This window comes from Suncus etruscus, chromosome 1, assembly GCF_024139225.1.
Source record: "Suncus etruscus isolate mSunEtr1 chromosome 1, mSunEtr1.pri.cur, whole genome shotgun sequence".
In the NCBI taxonomy this organism is placed as follows: Eukaryota; Metazoa; Chordata; class Mammalia; order Eulipotyphla; family Soricidae; genus Suncus; species Suncus etruscus.
In genome coordinates, this window is record NC_064848.1 from 8,210,293 (window position 1) to 8,229,989 (window position 19,697).

At 43.4% G+C, this 19,697-nt stretch overlaps 1 protein-coding gene across 1 annotated transcript in view; it reads left to right on the forward strand.

Moving 5' to 3' along the window:
• The first annotated feature begins 1,004 nt into the window (after window positions 1-1,004).
• The window catches only part of GLCE (glucuronic acid epimerase), a 202,611-nt gene continuing 183,918 nt past the window's right edge, over window positions 1,005-19,697 (forward strand). Inside the window, exon 1 of the mRNA XM_049777862.1 lies at window positions 1,005-1,010. The gene's annotated coding sequence lies outside the window, so the exon portion shown is untranslated. The remainder of the gene's footprint in view (window positions 1,011-19,697) is intronic.

Sequence of the window (19,697 nt, forward strand, 5' to 3'; positions counted from 1 at the left end):
ATATACTGACTGATGGAGAAACTGAGGCTCCCAGGAGTCACACATCTAACTGGGGAGTTGATTGGGGGGAAGGAGTGGGGGTTCTGTTCAGCTGCATAGAATAGCTGTGCGTTTTGTATGTATTCTATGCCCTGGTGTCTTGCTCCAATGTCTCTCCCTCCCTCTTCAAGTCCTAGCTGAGAGAGACCAGGTGTAGAGACTTAAGAACTGCAGGAAGGAGGAAAGTTTTTTTTTTTTTTTTTCTTGAAGGGGAGGGAGCTGCCAGGGTGTTTGCATATTGGGCCTTTGGCAGAGCACCTGGCAGACCTGATGGAATTGCAAAATGAAGTCAGGGATGGAAATGAGACCCTGGGGACTTGCTGAAGAAATTGCTAATGGAACAGGGCTAGTACAGGGTGGCTTTATCAGAGTCCTGGCTGAGCCGAGAGGCCCTGTCTGGCTAGAATGTTACTCAGGGTTCACCCCTGGGGCTTAGTTTTGTTCAGGAAGCCCATCCAATGAGAGAATAAGGTGACAGATGCAAAAAGACACAGTCCCTGAACTAGGCCAGCAGTCTGTGCCTGAGGCACAGATAAATAGATAATATTGAATCTATTATGTTTGTGTTTTGTGTTTGTTTTTGGGCCAAACCCAGCAGTGCTCAGAGGTTGCTCCTGGCTCTGCACTCAGGAATCACTTCTTATGGACTCAGGGGACTATATGGATGCTGAGGACCAAACCAGATATTGAATCTGGACTCTGGTAGCCTGATGAGCCAGAACTTCATTTGTGATACCCAGGCAGGTGCCAGCAAAGTTCTTCTTTTGCTTTTCAATGCTACAAACTTGGTATTGATACTCTCTCTTTGAAATGGCCCAGGAAAAGCCAGGATGGCTGGGATAGTCCCAGGACTACAGTCAAGACATACTGATGATGAAGAGCCCACTTGGAGGTTGTCAGTCCAGGCCAGAGATTCTTCCTCTCTGCTGGGTAGGAAGAGAAACGAATTGAAGTATGAGGTGGCGTTGATAGTTCAGTGACTGAATAGATAGATGTCTGTGTAAGGGTGAGGAGAGTGGGTTACAGGTGGGGTTATAACTGATCTTTTGTAATTTTTTTTCCTTCTTCTCCAGTGCCAAGGCCTATCTATTCAGGCGTACTCCTCTGTGAAAGGCACTGACTTTTCTGTAATGGGCCATGAGCTGTCTGTCATTCTTCCCCTGAAAGTCCTGTGCAGATATGGGAAGTGAACCCTTAACTGAGGTCATCAGGAACTGAGCACCAAGTGTTCTATGAAATCGTTGATATTTTGACATTTTCTGCTAGCATCTTACTAAGGAATAGATTCCTAAGCTCCCAGAGAGACCTGTGTGACCTGCCAGAAGTCAGATGACTGCATTCCCCATGTGTCCCAACCCTGCCTTGGTGGACTGGGAGCTTTGTCTCTAAATTTTTTTTTTTTATTTATTTTTTTGTCTCTAAATTTTTGAGAGAGACAGAAATCTGATTTTTTTTTTTTTTTTGTGGTTTTTGGGTCACACCCGGCAGTGCTCAGAGATTATTCCTGGCTCCAGGCTCAGAAATTGTTCCTGGCAGGCACGGGGGACCATATGGGACGCCGGGATTTGAACCGATGACCTCCTGCATGAAAGGCAAACGCCTTACCTCCATGCTATCTCTCCGGCCCCAGAAATCTGATTTTTTAATCAGTTTGTGATAAGTCCTGAGAGCCCCCCCCCATTTATTCTTTTATTTTGTTTTATTTTGTTTTGGGACCACACCCAGCTCTGCTCAGGAATTACTCCTGACTTTGAATTTAGGATTTTCTTCTGGCAGGCTCAGGGGACCGTATGGAATGCTGAGAAGCGAATATGGATTGGCCACATGCTAAGCAAATGCTCTACCTGTTGTAGGCCCCTGTTTGTTCTTTTTTTTTTGGTTTTTGGTTTTTGGGTCATACCCAGCAGCACTCAGGGGTTACTCCTGGCTCTTTGTTCAGAAATCGCTCCTGGCATACACAGGGGGACCATTTAGGATGCCGGGATTCAAACCACCTTCTGCATGCAAGGCAAACGCCTTACCTCCATGCTATCTCTCCAGCCCCACCTGTTTGTTCTTTTTTCAAAAACGGTTGTAGTTTACCAAATGAAGGTCGAGAACTGAAAACTATGGGATCTCAAAAGTAGTCCAAATTCAAAGTCAGGAATTTGCTGGCCCCAGGTCTGCAGCTTTGGTTCTACTCCCTGGGAACGAGTGAGGGCGACTGACCTAGTAGCCCAGGAAGCATGTCCACTGCATCTGTTTTCTAAGACACTTGTCTGAGTTCCTACTAGGACATTTCTCTTGACCCTGCTTACACAGTGTAACTAGGGCTGGTCACCACACCGTCTGTATAGAATCTGGATAGAGTGACATTTCCACTCTAACATAAGCTCTTCCCCACTGACAGTTTCTTTGGAAGATCTCCAGCAATTTCTAAGCTAGTTATAGGCTCTTAAGAATTTACTTGACAAAAACCAAAAAAACAAACAAACAAACAAAAAAAAACCCCGGGCCCAGAGAGATAGCACAGTGGCGTTTGTCTTGCAAGCAGCCGATCCAGGACCAAAGGTGGTTGGTTCGAATCCCGGTGTCCCATATGGCCCCCCGTGCCTGCCAGGAGCTATTTCTGAGCAGACAGCCAGGAGTAACCCCTGAGCACCGCCGGGTGTGGCCCAAAAACCAAAAAAAAAAAAAAAGAATTTACTTGAACATAAATAGTTCTAGGACATTGACTTCATGCCCTATAAAAACCTAGGACTGTTATACTAGAAAGTTATTCTAACACATTGCCCATGTAAACATGTTATGTATTATATAGGACATAGAAGTGTGGTATCATAACCGCATGCTACCCCATCACTTAAAGTGGTGTTTATATAAGACAATTATTTCTGGAGTTTTTAACAACTTAAGGAAATGCTTAGCATATGTGAATGAGTTGCCTGACCTTGAGTGGAGGGGGACCTCTGCCTGCGTCCTGCACCATGCTACACCCACCCCTAGTTTCCTGATAAACAATTAAACTAATATGCTTTTTAAAATTAAGTTAATGAAGGCAATTTTGTCAGTAAGTTTGACAGGAAAGTGGTAAATATTGTCCTAGGCCAATAAAATCAATATGTCCACTCACAGTGTAAGAAAGGTCCTCAAAAACTTATTGATTTATACTTTTTTTTTTTTTTTTGGTCTTTGGGCCACACCCGACGGTGCTCAGGGGTTACTCCTGGCTGTCTGCTCAGAAATAGCTCCTGGCAGGCACAGGGGACCATATGGGACACCGGGATTTGAACCAACCACCTTTGGTCCTGAATCAGCTGCTTGCTAGGCAAATGCCGCTGTGCTATCTCTCCGGGCCCCTGATTTATACTTTTTAAATGTTGTAATTTTTATTTATTAAAATGTGTGTGTGTGTGTGTGTGTGTGTGTGTTTTGGGCCACACCCACCGGTGCTCAGGGGTTGCTGCTGGCTCTGCACTCAGAAATCGCTCCTGGCAGACTCTGCTGACCATATAAAATGCCGGGGATTAAACTTTGATCTGTTCTGGGTCGGCTGCATGCAGACAAATGCCCTACTACTGTACTATCTCTCAGGCCCCATTTAATTTTATTTTTTATTATTTTAGTTTTTAGGCTACAGCAGGAAGTGCTCAGGTGTTATTCCTGTCTCTGTGTATAGGGATTACTTCTGGCAGTACTTGGTGGATCATATGGGTGCGAGGGATCAAACCTGAGTTGGCCACATGCAAGGTATATGCCCTACAATCACTCCTATCTTGGAATATCTATTTCTGATGAGGGCTAACTCTTATTTTCATGGCTGTGTTTTGTATCCTGGAACAAAGTTTTTGGGTAAGTCTGAATTCTGTTTTATTTGAAATGCACTGGTGGGTGAAGGAACCAAAGTTTCTGTGGAGAAGTCTGCCCACAGCCATCTCCCACCCCTATACTCACTCCAGAGAACAGTGCTCACCCTCTCCACAATGCCCATTTCCTCTTTTGGAATAGAGGCAGATGGAGCAAAGGCACCAGTTATATATGCCAAAGGCTGGCAACAGATGAGGCTTGAGGATTTGGGAGTTCCTTTGTTTTAGGGAGAGAGGTCATTCTCAGCAGAAGTAGGGGGTAGGGGTAAGAGGGATAGGGAGCTGGATTTCTGAGGATAAAGGGGAAGAGTCAAGAGGAACTGGAAGAAGACAGGCAGGAAGAGGTCCCAGAAAAATTGTAAGACTCCTACTCTGCTTTTCCACCCCTCAGAAGGACTCTGCAAAGCTCAGGGCAGAATGCTGTTCTTACTCAGCACAGCCTGGAGACATTCATGAGGACCCAGGTTGCTGTAGAAGGTTCTTCAAGCTTTTCCCTGGTGGGGTGAAAACCCACCAGAGTCCCTGGCAGGAAAAGTATCTTCTCAATGGATACCGGCAGGGAGCAAGCTGATCCCTGATGTTTCCCTGGAAGATCTCAGAAAGAAGTCACTTCCCAGGGCCTGGAGAGGTACAACAAGTAGGGTCCTTGCCTGCATGTAATCTGGCTTTGATCCCTAGCATCCCATATAGTACCCCAAGCACTACTTGGAGTGATCCCTTGCTAGTGGAGCCCAAGGCTCTAAAACAAGGATCTAATGAGATGCATGTCTGGAAGCAAAAGTTGACACAGGAAATAATCCACACAGTGAAAAGGTACAAGAATGAGTTCAGGAAATCCAGCACTCAAGCAAGAAATCCCTCCACACAAACTTTCTGCTTCTAAGAAGGAATCCAGCTTAGTAGAGGAAGGCCAAAGAATGAGTGCCTGCCTTCCTCAGATCCCTGCTTATATTGACAAGAACCAGGCTCCACCCTAGGGTGGAAGAGGTATACCAAGTAGGGAATAATCCAATAATCCCATCACTAGATCACACTCTCATGGGGAGTATGAATATTGATTAGGGTAAGACTAGTAATCCAACAATCCCTAAGCAAAGAGCCAGTAGTAACCCCTGAGCATTATAGTGTGTGGCACCAAAACTTGAAAGAAAGAAAAGAAAGAAAGAAAAAGAAAGAAAAGAAAAAAGAAACAAAGAGAAAAAATAATAAAAGAAAGAACAATGGAAGAAAGGAAAAGAAATAAAGAAAGGAAGGGAAGAAAGAAAGAAAGAAAGAAAGAAAGAAAGAAAGAAAGAAAGAAAGAAAGAAAGAAAGAAAGAAAGAAAGAAAGAAAAGAAAGAAAAGAAAGAAAGGAGAAAGAAGTCTATGGCCAAACCATCCTGAACTCGCCCCATCTAGTGTGATAGCTAAACAGGGTCGGGCCTGGTTAGTACTTGGATGGGAGACTGCCTGGGAATACCGGGTGCTGTAGGATTAAACAAAAAACAAAAAACAAAAAAAACAAAAAAAAAAAGAAAGAAAGGAAAGAAAGGAGACGCCATTTTCAGGGAGGGACTTCAGAGCATAAAAACCGGCTATCCTTTGCAAAAGCTGGCTCCCTGTGTGTGACACCAGGCGGGGAAAATCCGCGAAAGTACACCGGCCCAGTGGGGCTCAGCTGTGAAAGACTGTGAGTGTGACCTGTCTATGTCTGTCTACTGTCCTCTTGCGTGAAACTCTTGCGAGTGGGGCAAAAAGAGCCTCCAGAAACCTCGCTCGCCCAGACGCCATTTTCAGGGAGGGACTTCAGAGCATAAAAACCGGCTATCCTTTGCAAAAGCTGGCTCCCTGTGTGTGACACCAGGCGGGGAAAATCCGCGAAAGTACACCGGCCCAGTGGGGCTCAGCTGTGAAAGACTGTGAGTGTGACCTGTCTATGTCTGTCTACTGTCCTCTTGCGTGAAACTCTTGCGAGTGGGGCAAAAAGAGGCTCAGAGGAGCACGGCCGCTCCGCTTCGCTACGCGGCCGTGCACTCTTTCTAAGGAAAGAACTCCATTGCAACAAGAAGGAAAAATCACACTAAGAACGGCGCTATATCACAGAAGCAAACATTTCTCTCTGGACTGTCTTCTCTGTTACATGCTCGGGCCTAAGATTTGACCCAGTGTGAGGCTTCATCCACGGAGGACTCCCCTCCCTTAGAGGCAAGTCAGCCCATCCAGAAAGGGAGGAGCCAGAGGATGTGTGCTGCCTACATCATATAGACAATGAATACCACTACAACACGTAGAAAAACCCACAATACAAATGTGACAATGGGGAAACAGCGCAGGCCAGCATCAGACATAGAGAATGAAGATGACAATTCTGAGGACCAGATAATGACTGAACAACTAATCAACCTCTCAGATAAGGACTTTAGACTAGCAATATGGAAGGTGCTCAACAGACTCCAAGAAACCATGGATCGAGTTGAACAGAACACTAATAAGAACCAAGAAAATATGAAGGCAGAAATGACAAAACTCCAAACTGAAATAACATGTCAACTAACAGGCCTGAAAAACTCAGTAAACGAAGTGAATGACAAAATGGATAAGCTCTGGGACAGGGTATCAGAAGCTGAGAATAGACTTGGTGCTGTGGAAGATGAGATACATAACAATTCCATACAGCAGGAGAGATTGGACAAAAAACTTAAAGCAAATGAGCAGACAATGGAAAAATTAGTCAAAGAATGGGAACAGACGAAAATAGAAGTCTATGATAAGATCAACAGAAACAACTTAAGAATCATTGGAGTCCCAGAGACCCAGGAAGAAAATTTCCAGGAAGAATCAATGGTCAAGAACATCATTAAGAGAAACTTCCAGAGCTAAAGAATATATGTGATCAAATCCTGCATGCCCGAAGAGTACCAACCAAAAGAGACCCCAGAAAAACCACCCCAAGACACATCCTAGTCACAATGACAAATCCCACAGATAGAGACAGAATTCTGAAAACAGCAAGATCAAAAGGGGAAATCATGTTCAAGCAAGCTTCCCTGAGATTTACAGCAGACCTGTCACCAGAAACGCTCAATGCCAGAAAGCAGTGGTGGGATATTGTGACAAGACTGAATGAAATGAATGCTTTCACCCAGAATACTATACCCAGCAAAACTCACTTTCCGGTTTGATGGAAGAATACATGGTTTCACAGACAAAAAACAGCTCAGAAACTTCACAGACACAAAACCAGTCTTAAGAGAAAAACTGAAAGACCTAATCTAAGACAAGACTACCCAAAAGACACACCAAATTTTGAAATAAAGATGGCGTTAAATCCCAGGACAATTCTTTCTCTCAACGTCAATGGACTAAATGCACCAGTTAAGAGACACAGAGTGGCTAAATGGATCAAAAACTCAATCCAACCTTCTGCTGCCTACAAGAAACACACCTGAATAGTCAGAACAAACATAGACTCAAAATAAAAGGCTGGAGAAAAGTTATCCAAGCAAACAACACCCATAAAAAAAGCTGGAGTGGCCAGACTAATATCAGATAATGCAAACTTTATACTCAGGAAGGTTGTAAGGGACAAAGACGGACATTTTATATTAATCAAGGGGTACGTAGAGCAGGAAGAATTCACTCTCCTAAACATATATGCACCGAATGAGGGGCCAGCAAAATATTTAATACAACTGCTGACAAATCTGAAAAATAATATCAACAACAACACAATAATTGTGGGGGACCTAAACACGGCTTTGTCAACACTGGACAGGTCAACCAGACTGAAACCCAACAAGAATATACTAGACCTGAGGAGAGAAATGGAAGAAAGAGGCCCTAGTGGATATATAAAGGACACTCCATCCCCAGAAACCTGGATACACATTCTTCTCCAATGTACATGGGACATTCTCCAGGATAGACTACATGCTGGCACATAAAACATACCTCCATAAGATCAAGAGGATAGAAATTTTGCAGACTACCTTCGCTGACCACAAGGCTCTGAAATTATTTGTGAACTCCAAAGGGACTCAGAAGAAACACTTTAACACCTGGAAGTTAAACAGCCTCATGCTCAATAACCAGTGGGTCCGAGATGAAATCAAGGAGGAAATAAAAAGGTTCCTGGAAACAAATGACAATAAAGACACAAACTCTCAGAACTTATGGGACACAGCAAAAATAAGTTCTGAGAGGAAAATTTATAGCTTTGCAAGCACACATCAGGAAGGAAGAAGGAGCTTACCTGAGTAGCTTAATGACACAGCTAATAGAACTAGAAAATGCTCAACAAAAGGACCCAAGAACAGGAAGACAGAAGGAAATAACAAAGCTGAGAGCAGAAATCAACGAAGTGGAAACTCAAAAAACAATCCGAAAGATCAACGAAAGCAGAAGTTGGTTCTTTGAAAAAATAAACAAGATTGATAGACCACTGGCAAACCTAACAAAGAAAGAGAAGAGAGAAACTTGATAACTCGTATCAGAATGAAAAAGGAGAGATCACTACTGATATGACAGAGATTCAAAGGGTAATCAGAAACTACTTTGAAAAACTCTACGCCACTAAAAATGAGAACCTGGAAGAAAATGGATAAATTCTTGGACTCTTATAATCTTCCACGGTTGAAGGAAGAGGATGTAGCATATCTAAACACCCCCATCACCATTGATGAAATTAAAACAGTAATCAAATGTCTGCCGAAAAAACAAAAGCCCAGGTCCAGATGGATTCACTAATGAATTCTATCAAACTTTCCAAGAGGAACTACTGCCAATCTTGGCAAGACTCTTTCATGAAATTGAACAAACAGAAACACTTCCAAATAGCTTTTATGAAGCCAACATCACCTTGATACCTAAACCAGACAGAGACGCTACCAAAAAAGAAAATTACAGACCAATATCACTGATGAATGCAGATGCAAAGATCCTCAACAAAATCCTGGCAAATAGGATTCAATGCCTCATTAAGAAGATCATCCACTACGATCAAGTAGGTTTCATCCCAGGAATGCAAGGCTGGTTTAACATCCGTAAATCTATCAACATAATACACAACATCAATAACAAGAAAAATAAAAAACCACATGATCATATCAATAGATGCAGAGAAAGCATTTGATAAGGTCCAACACCCATTCTTGATCAAAACTCTCAGCAAGATGGGAATGGAGGGAACCTTTCTCAATATAGTGAAGGCCATCTACCACAAGCCAGTGGCAAATATTATCCTCAATGGAGAAAAACTGAAAGCCTTCCCTCTAAATTCTGGCACAAGACAAGGCTGTCCTCTCTCACCACTCCTATTCAACATAGCACTGGAAGTACTTGCTATAGCGATTAGGCAAGAAAAGGATATCAAGGGAATCCAGATAGGAAAGGAAGAAGTCAAGCTCTCACTGTTTGCAGATGACATGATACTCTACTTAGAAAACCCTAAAGACTCTATCAAAAAGCTTCTAGAAACAATAGACTCATATAGCAAGGTGGCAGGCTACAAAATTAACACACAAAAATCAATGGCCTTTCTATACACCAACAGTAATAAAGAAGAAATGGACATTAAGAAAACAACCCCATTCACAATAGTACCACACAAACTCAAATATCTTGGAATCAACTTGACTAAATATGTGAAGGACCTATACAAAGAAAACTATAAAACTCTGCTCCAAGAAATAAGAGAGGACACACGGAAATGGAAACACATACCCTGCTCATGGATTGGCAGGATTAACATCATCAAAATGTCAATACTCCCCAAGGCATTATACAGATTTAATGCCATCCCTCTAAAGATACCCATGACATTCTTCAAAGAAGTGGATCAGACACTTTTGAAATTCATTTGGAACAATAAACACCCTCGAATAGCTAAAGCAATCATTGGGAAAAAGAATATGGGAGGAATTACTTTTCCCAACTTTAAACTGTACTACAAAAGCAACAGGTTATCAAAACAGCATGGTATTGGAATAAGGATAGGTCCTCAGATCAGTGGAATAGGCTTGAATACTCAGAAAATGTTCCCCAGAGATACAACCATCTAATTTTTGATAAAGGAGCAGGAAATCCTAAATGGAGCAGGGAAAGCCTCTTCAACAAGTGGTGTTGGCACAATTGGATAGCCACTTGCAAAAAATTAAACTTAGACCCCCAGCTAACATCATGTACAAAGGTAAAATCCAAATGGATTAAAGACCTCGATATCAGCCCCAAAACCATAAGATATATAGAACAGCACATAGGCAAAACACTCCAGGACATTACAGGCATCTTCAAGGAGGAAACTGCACTCTCCAAGCAAGTGAAAGCAGAGATTAACAGATGGGAATATATTAAGCTGAGAAGCTTCTGCACCTCAAAGGAAATAGTGCCCAGGATACAAGAGCCACCCACTGAGTGGGAGAAACTATTCACCCAATACCCATCAGATAAGGGGCTAATCTCCAAAATATACAAGGCACTGACAGGAACTTTACAAGAAAAAACATCTAACCCCATCAAAAAATGGGGAGAAGAAATGAAACAGACACTTTGACAAAGAAGAAATACGCATGGCCAAAAGACACATGAAAAAATGTTCCACATCACTAATCATCAGGGAGATGCAAATCAAAACAACGATGAGATACCACCCTCACACCCCAGAGAATGGCACACATCACAAAGAATGAGAATAAACAGTGTTGGCGGGGGATGTGGAGAGAAAGGAACTCTTATCCACTGCTGGTGGGAATGCTGTCTAGTTCAACCTTTATGGAAAGCGATATGGAGATTCCTCCAAAAACTGGAAATCGAGCTTTCCATACGATCCAGCTATACCACTCCTAGGAATAAACCCTAGGAACACAAAAATACAATACAAAAACCCCTTCCTTACACCTATATTCATTGCAGCTCTATTTACCATAGCAAGACTCTGGAAACAACCAAGATGCCCTTCAACAGATGAATGGCTAAAGAAAACTGTGGTACAATACACAATGGAATATATGCAGCTGTCAGGAGAGATGAAGTCATGAAATTTTCCCTATACATGGATGTACATGGAATCTATTATGCTGAGTGAAATAAGTCAGAGAGAGAGAGAAAAAACGCAGAATGGTCTCACTCATCTATGGGTTTTAAGAAAATGAAAGACACCCTTGTATAATAATTTTCAGACACAAAAGAGAAAAGAGCTGGAAGTTCCAGCTCACCTCAGGAAGCTCACCACAAAGAGTGATGAGTTTAGTTAGAGAAATAAACTACATTTTGAACTGTCCTAATATTGAGAATGTATGAGGGAAATGTAGAGCCTGTTTAGGGTACAGGCGGGGGGTTGGTGGGGAGTGAGGGTGATTTGGGACTTGGGTGATGGGAATGTTGCACTGGTGATGGGTGGTGTTCCTTTTATGACTGAAACCCAAACACAATCATGTATGTAATCAAGGTATTTAAATAAAAAAAAAATTAAAAAAAAAAATAAAGATATTATCAATTTATTCTAAAAAAAAAAAAAAAAAAAAAAGAAAGGAAAGAAAGAGAGAAAGAAAAGAAAAGAAAAAAGAAAAATAAAGAAATAAAAAGAAAAGAGAAAGCAAGCAAGAAGGAAAGAAGATTCCCAGAGGTACAAGTAAATGTAAGATGTAGAGAAACAAAGATGAGAAGGAAATAGATTCTCTTCAGATATCTGGGTATGGGTTAACAGGTTTCACTGTACTTTTCTTAATTTCTCCAACTTTTGGAAGGAAAATATATGCTATTTCTAAAAATCAGGAAAAAAAATTTTATGGCCATTTTCCCAGGGAGATCTTAAGATTGGAGGCCACTTACACTAAAAGATAATATAAAGTTTAAGGGATGGGGTCTCAAACTCGTGGCCCTCCCATACAACATTTTGTGGCCCGCGGCCAGCCTTCAAATATCGCAGCATTCGCATTAAACATTCGCATACCCCGAGCAGTTCCGTTTGGGGCATGCAAATGTTTAATGCAATTATTTGCGATTTTTTTCTTACTAATGCGATTTTTTATTGCGAATATTCGGTAAGTGAATAATTGCGAATACTTTGCGCCTAGTGCAGATGTCATTTCCGCTGCTCCTGCCCACTGTCCCTTGCATTATCGGAGGCCTAAGGGAGAGAAGGGAGAGAAGTTTATTACAGAATTGAATTTTGTCCTACCTTCATCATGACTTCATCAAAGCCTGCAATGAAGAGAAAGATTGATGACGAGCACAGACAATTTCAGGAAAAGAGGGAGACGCAGTATTTCTTTGTTGAGCACAGGGGCATGCCCACATGTCTTATTTGCTCAGAGAAAGTTGCAGTGCACAAGGAATACAACTTGAAACGTCATTATTCAACTAAACATGCTGAGGAATGTGCAAAATATCAAGGAAATGAGAGAGCCAAGTGGGTTGCCAGTCTTAAAGCATGTCTAATGAGGCAACAAGATTTCTTCAAGAAAGCAACCAAAGAGAATGTTGCATCAGTCAAAGCTAGTTACATGGTTAGTGAGATGATTGCTAAGGCTGGGAAACCATTCACAGAAGGAGAGTTTGTTAAAAAGTGCATGTTACAGAGCCGGCATGGACGGGCAGCTGGCAGGCCCCCCCAGTGGCCAGCTGCCTCGTGGTCCAGCCTAGGGTAGGGGGCATCGGATCTGGGTCACCCGACCCCCTCTCCCCATTCCTCCGGATCTCCAGGTGGGTTCAGGGAGGAGTTGATGGGGGCACGGGGGTTTTCCCCCACTCCCAGGCCAGCGCCGGACAATGGCCTGGGGCGGGGCTTAGGGGGTGGTGTTTGATTTGGTGGGTGGCAGGATAGCTACTTAGCTATACTCCGTCTATCACTGGTAATTTCATACCAGTCTACATTTGCAAACCGCGCTGGGGGTTTGCTCCTTCCAAACCAATCAGTACCCAGATTTACCCTTCTTAATTTCAGTAAACACTTGTTCTAATCTCCTGACCCTAGACAACAGTATATCTAACAAATCCCCAGAACCTCTTTAGATGGACATAAATTGAACACATATATCTCTTTGAATATTATATGGGTATTTTCTTTAGCTGATGTAACTCTCTATATATTCTTCTACCATGATGCTTCTATTCACTTTTCATCTGTCTTTTCTTTGTAAGCTGTTCAGTAAGGATTGTTAGTGGAACTGTCCCTCAGTTCGATGCCTATGATTGAACTATGTCATGGAAATTGCTGGTCTTGTTCCTATTGCCTCCAGATGCACCAATAACGCCCCATGGCATTGATTCTTGTTTGCATAGACACATTAAAATGGGAAAACACCATACATACATATAAGTTCTTATCTAATAAATTTCAGTACAATGTACCTTACACCCTGAACATTGATATAATGACCTGGCACAGGCCTCAGAAGAATGGGCATCCTCCATTCACGCCGGAACCAGGCAAGCTAACTACGAAACATCCAAGGTCTTTTACAGCAACAGCTGGAAGCAGTCCTCTACCAGGAAAGACACTACCAAGGGTCTGACATCGACCTCCTAAAAAGAGACTTCCGTTTACACTGAGAAGACTTGACAGTAACAATGACCTGCTCTACAGGACATGGTTCTCTCTAGTCTCCCTTAAGTGTGAGGTGAAACGAGAGGATGCTCTGCACCAGCCTGACTGCAATATGGGATATGCAGACTCCAGGATCTTTAATACAGAAGCATGATACCAACAACAGAGACTATGTGAGGAATGGAGGTGTATTGCCACTACAGATGATGACTTGAATTGGACAAACTAATTTGCCTGGAGCCTAGAATCAGTCCTGTGCCAGGAAACTTCAGGGGTAAGGACTCCTTGTATTTAGACCATAATTTGTCTTTCCATGTCCCTTATGTTTTGGTGGGCCTATGCAAACAAATGCCACTTTAATACCTTTTTTTTTACTATGATCCCTTGACTCCAATTCTTTTTTTTTTTTTTTTTTGGTTTTTGGGCCACACCCTGTGACGCTCAGGGGTTACTCCTGGCTATGCGCTCAGAAGTTGCTCCTGGCTTCTTGGGGGACCATATGGGACGCCGGGTTCGAACCGCAGTCCGTCCTAGGCTAGCGCAGGCAAGGCAGGCACCTTACCTCCAGCGCCACCGCCCGGCCCCTTGACTCCAATTCTTAAGAAAAACAAGCCACTAAAACTTTTGATGTTAACTTAAACTAGTTAGCATGTGCATGGAACTAGAGAAATGTACTTTGCCCTCAATGTTTAAGGAGTTACATAAGTCTAATGCCTTTAGATTATATTGTGTGCTGCTAAGAAATAGTATGTACTACAACTGGGGATTTGAGGGACAAAGTAATTGTATTGTACAGGGGTTCAGTTTTGTTTCTATTAATGTTCTTTGGCTGAAAGTTCAAGGCTGGGATATCATCGATGGGACTACCGAGAATTCTGTTTATGGGTGATTGGGCTTCCACTGTAACTTTACCCTGTCCTCTTCCTTTGCATTTTTGTTGTCATAATTAAAAAATAAAAAAATATAAAAAAATAAAAAAAATAAAATAAAATAAAGAACACAGAGGAAAAAAAAAGTGCATGTTACAGGCTGCAAGTATTATCTGTCCGAAAAAGAAAGGTCAGTTTAACAAAATCAGCCTTTCTGCCAACACTGTGGCAGAGCACATTTCTGACATGTCAAGTGACATTTATCATCAACTGTGTGAGAAAGCCAAATGTTTTGATGCATACTCAGTTGCTCTTGACGAGGGCACAGATATAACAGACACTGTGCAGCTCACAATTTATGTCCATGGTGTTGATTGCAATTTTGAATTGACAGAGGAGCTGCTCACAATAATTCCAATGCATGACCAGACCACCGCTAATGAGATATTTCGGCATCTGTGTGATGCCATTGAGAATGCAAGCTTGCCATGGAAGAGGTTTGTTGGAATAATAACCAATGAAGTGCCATTGGTGACAGGGAGAAAAAAATGAACTGGTGCACTTGTTCAAAAAAACTTGAAGAGGAGGATGTAGAGAAGGCCATTGCTCTTCACTGCATTATCCATCAGCAGGCCCTTTGCAGTAAATGCCTGCCGTGTGACAATGTGATGTCTGTTGTTGTGAAATGCATCAACCAAATCAGATCCAGGGGCTTAAAGCAAGGAGGTTCCGTGCTTTTTTTTTTTTTTAGAAGAAATGGAGTCAGAATATGGAGATGTGCTCTATTTCACTGAAGTATGTTGGCTCAGCAGGGGAAATATCCTGAAAAGATTTTTTGAGTTGAGAGAAGAAGTGAAAGCCTTCATGGAGAAGGATGGGAATGTTGTTTCTGAGTTGAGTGATCACAAATGGCTCATGGACTTAGCTTTTTTTGTTGACATCACACATAAGCTGAATGTACTAAACAAGATGTTACAAGGCCCAGGGCAGCTTATCAGTGCTGCTTATGATAATGTGAGAGCATTCTCCACAAAACTTGTGTTATGGAAATCCCAGCTCTCTCAGACAAACCTTTGCCATTTCCTGGCATGCAAGGAAATTGTGGATGCAGGCATACCATTCAGTGGTGAGAAATATGTTGATGCTGTTTTTAAGCTAGAGAAGGAATTTGATCACAGATTTGCTGGCTTCAAAAAGCACAGAGCCACTTTCCAAATTTTTGTGGACCCCTTTTCCTTTGATGTGCAAGATGCCCCTCCTGTGCTTCAAATGGAGCTCATTGACCTGCAATACAACTCTGATCTCAAATCCAGTTCAGGGAGATTAGTGGAAAAGCAGACATGCATGGGCAATTTTTGAGAGAATTGCCCCCCAGCTTCCCTGAATGTTCAAGCGCACCATGTGCCTTTTTGGGAGCACATATTTGTGTGAAAAGTTATTCTCCACATTGAACTTCAATAAGTCAGAGTACAGGTCTAGACTTAATGATGATCATCTTCAAGCCATACTGAGGGTCTCAACTGCTTCCTCTCTTTTTTTTTAATTATCTTTATTAAAACAACATAATTACAAATATGATTGTAGTTGTATGATAACAGTCATGTAAAGAAACCCCCCTTCACCAGTGCAAGATTCCCACCACCAATTTCCCAGATCTCCCTCCTCCCCACTCCACCCACACCTGTATTCAAGACAGGCTTTCTATTTCCCTCATTCATTCACATTGTTATGATAGTTTTCAGTATAGTTATTTCTCTAACTGCACTCATCACTCTATGTGGTGAGCTTCATGTCATGAGCTGCACCTACATGAGAAGATGGGGGAAAATAAGGGTTGTGACTGAGGCAGTAAAAGATTAGAAATGAGCTTTGTAGGGCAGTATCAAGGTCACAATACAAGATGGATATTATGCATATATAAACTATATGCATACAATACTATCAATAGAGACCAAGGAGAAAAAATTTCCAGTGACTGTCCCAACATAAACCAGTGCTAGAACAACCCGCCCTCCTCCCAAAGTGCATGCCCATTACTGTAGGGAGAGGTAGGGGGAAAGCCTGATGACCCTATAGAGCCCACCTGGACCAGCGCCCAGGGAAGGCCTGAAGTCCAGGGGGAAAAGAGAGGGATGGATGGGGGCCTGCCAAGCATCCCAGCACCCCCTAGGCTAAGGAGAAGGCCTCTGGCATGGGGACTCCCCAAACCCCATACCTGGCAAGAGCTGGCCCCCAGAATCAAATGGGAAACCGGAAGCCAGATATCTGCCCAACCTCCTCCCCATGGACCTCCCCCCTGGAGTACGGAAGGAGGAGGGAAGCCTGAGGACCCCTAAGAATCCACCTGAACCCACTTCTGGCCATCTGAGCCAGCACCCAGGGAGGGCCTGGAGTCCAGGGAAAAAAGAGGGGGACGGCTGGGGGCCAGCCAAGCCTCCCAGCACTACCAGGCTAGGGAGAAGGCCTCCAGCATGGGACCTCCCCAAACCCCATACCTGGCAAGAGCTGGTCTCCAGAATCAAAGAGGAAATCAGAAGCCAGATGTCTGCCCGCCCTCCTCTCCATGCACCTCCCCCTGGAAAACAGAAGGAGGGGAGAAGCCTGAGGACCCCTAAGAATCCATATGAACCCACTTCTGACCATCAGAGCTGGCACCAGGGAGGGCCTTGAGTCCAGGGGAGAAAGAGGGGGACGGCTGTGGGGCCTGCCAAGCCTCCCAGAACTCCACAGACTAGGGAGAAAGCCTCCAGCATGGGGTCTCCCCAAACCCCATGCCTGGCAAGAGTTGCATAAGCTCAGTTTTTCAGACCTGTAATTTCAGTGTGAAAATTTCTAATTTCAGTCGTCAAATCCTCTTGATGCTTAATTGTGCTTCAGTCAAGTTTATCGATGCTTTTTTTGAGCTCCCTGAACATCTTCCATAATTTTACTCTAAACTTCTTATTTGAGAGGATACCTAGCTGTTTCCTACTTTTTAGATTATCAGAGCAGCCATCTTGATTTCTTTAAACAATGGGATGTTCTGCAAAATTTCTCCATTGGTAAGGCTGTAGATTGCTTCTTACAATGTGGAGAAATGAAACTCAGGGGTTGAAAGATAAGCACAGCCGCAGAGTGGAGCAGAGAGGCTGTGCTTCTCTGGTGTGGGTCCTGGAGAGATTATGGTCCTTGGTGTCTCTAGGCTGGCTCAGCAGGAAAAAGGCAATTGCTTCCTCTCTAAAGCCAAATGTGGTTCAGATTTGTGAGAAGAAGTGATGTCAAGTCTCTGGCAGCAAGAAATAGGCAAAAGATGTCATGTTCAGAAGAGCTGTTCATGATCTTCACTCAATGTTCTATTCATGTTCAGAAGAAATAATGATGTTTGAGGACTTTATTGGATATGCCTCCCCTATAAATAAATCATATTAATTTATTTTTTATTTTTATTTTTATTTTTTTCATTTTTGGGTCACACCTGGCTCTATGCTCAAAAATCACTCCTGGCAGGCTTAGGGGACCATATGGAATGCCAGAATTTGAACCACTGTCCTTCTGCATGCAAGACAAATGTCTTACTTCCATGCTATCTCTCCGGCCCCTCATATTAATTTCTATACACTACCAAAGAATGACTTAAAATGAATGATTTTAAAAAGATTTATTTAATCAAATTAATTTTATGTATCAAAAAGCGTAACATTGAGGGCCGGAGAGATAGCACAGCAGCGGGGCATTTGCTTTGCATGTGGCTGACCTGGGACAGACCCAGGTTCAATTCCCGGCATCACATATGCTCTTCCAGCCTACCAGGAGCGATTTCTGAGCACAGCTGGGTGTGGCTTCCCCCCCCAAAAAAAAACCCAAAACAAACAGGGCCAGAGAGATAGTACAGCCGGTAGAGTGCTTGCCTTCTATCTTGCTGGCCCAGGTTCTATCCTCAGCTGTTGTGTATGTAAACATTTTAATGGAATTATGCTACTGACCCTACCCTGATTGGTGATTGTGCCCTACCCTAGGGTGTGACCTGGCATTCTGCTCCCACCATTGGGTGGTACCTGATTCTGGGGCATAAAAGCAAGGGTCTGTGTAAGGCGAGAGGCTTTTTTCCTGTGGCCTATTCTTAGGCCTTTTGGCTTCGGCCTCTTCACGGAATAAAGAGCTGTTTTCTTCAGAAGCCTGACTGCCTGTTGGCTTTCTTCCTGCCCCATTCACCTCAGAACCACCGACTGAACAGGGTAACAGATGCGTGGTCCGAGCTGGAGGAGAAAGTCCTCATCCTCCATCCCTCCATCAGTCAACCTCTTCAGGGGCTGACTTGCAACACTCAGCTCCTACATGGCCTCCTGGAGCGCCACCAGGAGTGATTCCTGGGTACAGAGCCAGAAGTAAGTTCTGAATTTTCCATCCATAAGCAAACCCAGCTCAAAGCATACATGAGTATATGCTGTAAAGTCAATATAAAATCAAAGATACAGCTACATAGCATATATTTCCATTATAGGAAGATGAGCCAGGCACCAGAGTCTTGGAGAGGGGAGATTCTTTGGGAATGGAGGGATGTGGGGTAGTCTAGGAGAACAGGGGATGATAGCCCTGCCCCTTCTCTTCCACCTTCACCTCTCTCTTTATTCTTCCTAAGTTTTGTGCAGTCTGAAACAATAACAACACCAGCCTAAGACTTGGCTTTGGAGCTTGCTACCCAGGGAGGAGCTAGGCCTAGCCAGAGAGTGAACTGCTCTATATGAATGTCCCTATGCATCATAAAGAACAGACAGTTCAGGGGCCAGAGAGATAGCACAGTGGCGTTTGCCTTGCAGGCAGCCATCCCCGGACCAAAGGTGGTTGGTTCAAATCCCGGCATCCCATATGTCCTCTGTGCCTGCCAGGAGCTATTCCTGAGCAGATAGCCAGGAATAACCCCTGAGCACCACCGGGTGCAGAACACAGTCTTACATGTGGGAGGCCATGAAGTTGAGTTCTGGCACCATGTACTTTCCCAATAATTGCTAACTATGAGTTATGGTTATGGGACCCCCTGGGCATCACTGGGTATGACCCCCATCATTATTTTAAAGCAAAAAGCCATCTCTGCCTCCCTTTTTTCTGAACAAGACCCCACAAAATGATGTCTAATCCCCAGGATTTGTGACTTTGTCACTTACATGTCAAAAGGCTCTTGGCCCAGTTGATTAAACACTTGGAGATGGGGAGATTATCCTGTGTCATCTGAGGGGCCCGGTACAATCATGAAAGCCTAGATAAGAGGGGAATTGGGGGCTCAGCTAGAGATGAGATGCTAGGATAAGAGGCTAGAGGGCAGAGAAGGTGCTCTGTTGTGGGAGAGCAAGAGAGAAGAAAGGACCAAGGCATGTTGAATCAAGGTCAGGAGTGGGGTGGGATGGAGGGAAACAAGGCCACAGATCTTCCTCAGGGTGTCAGGGA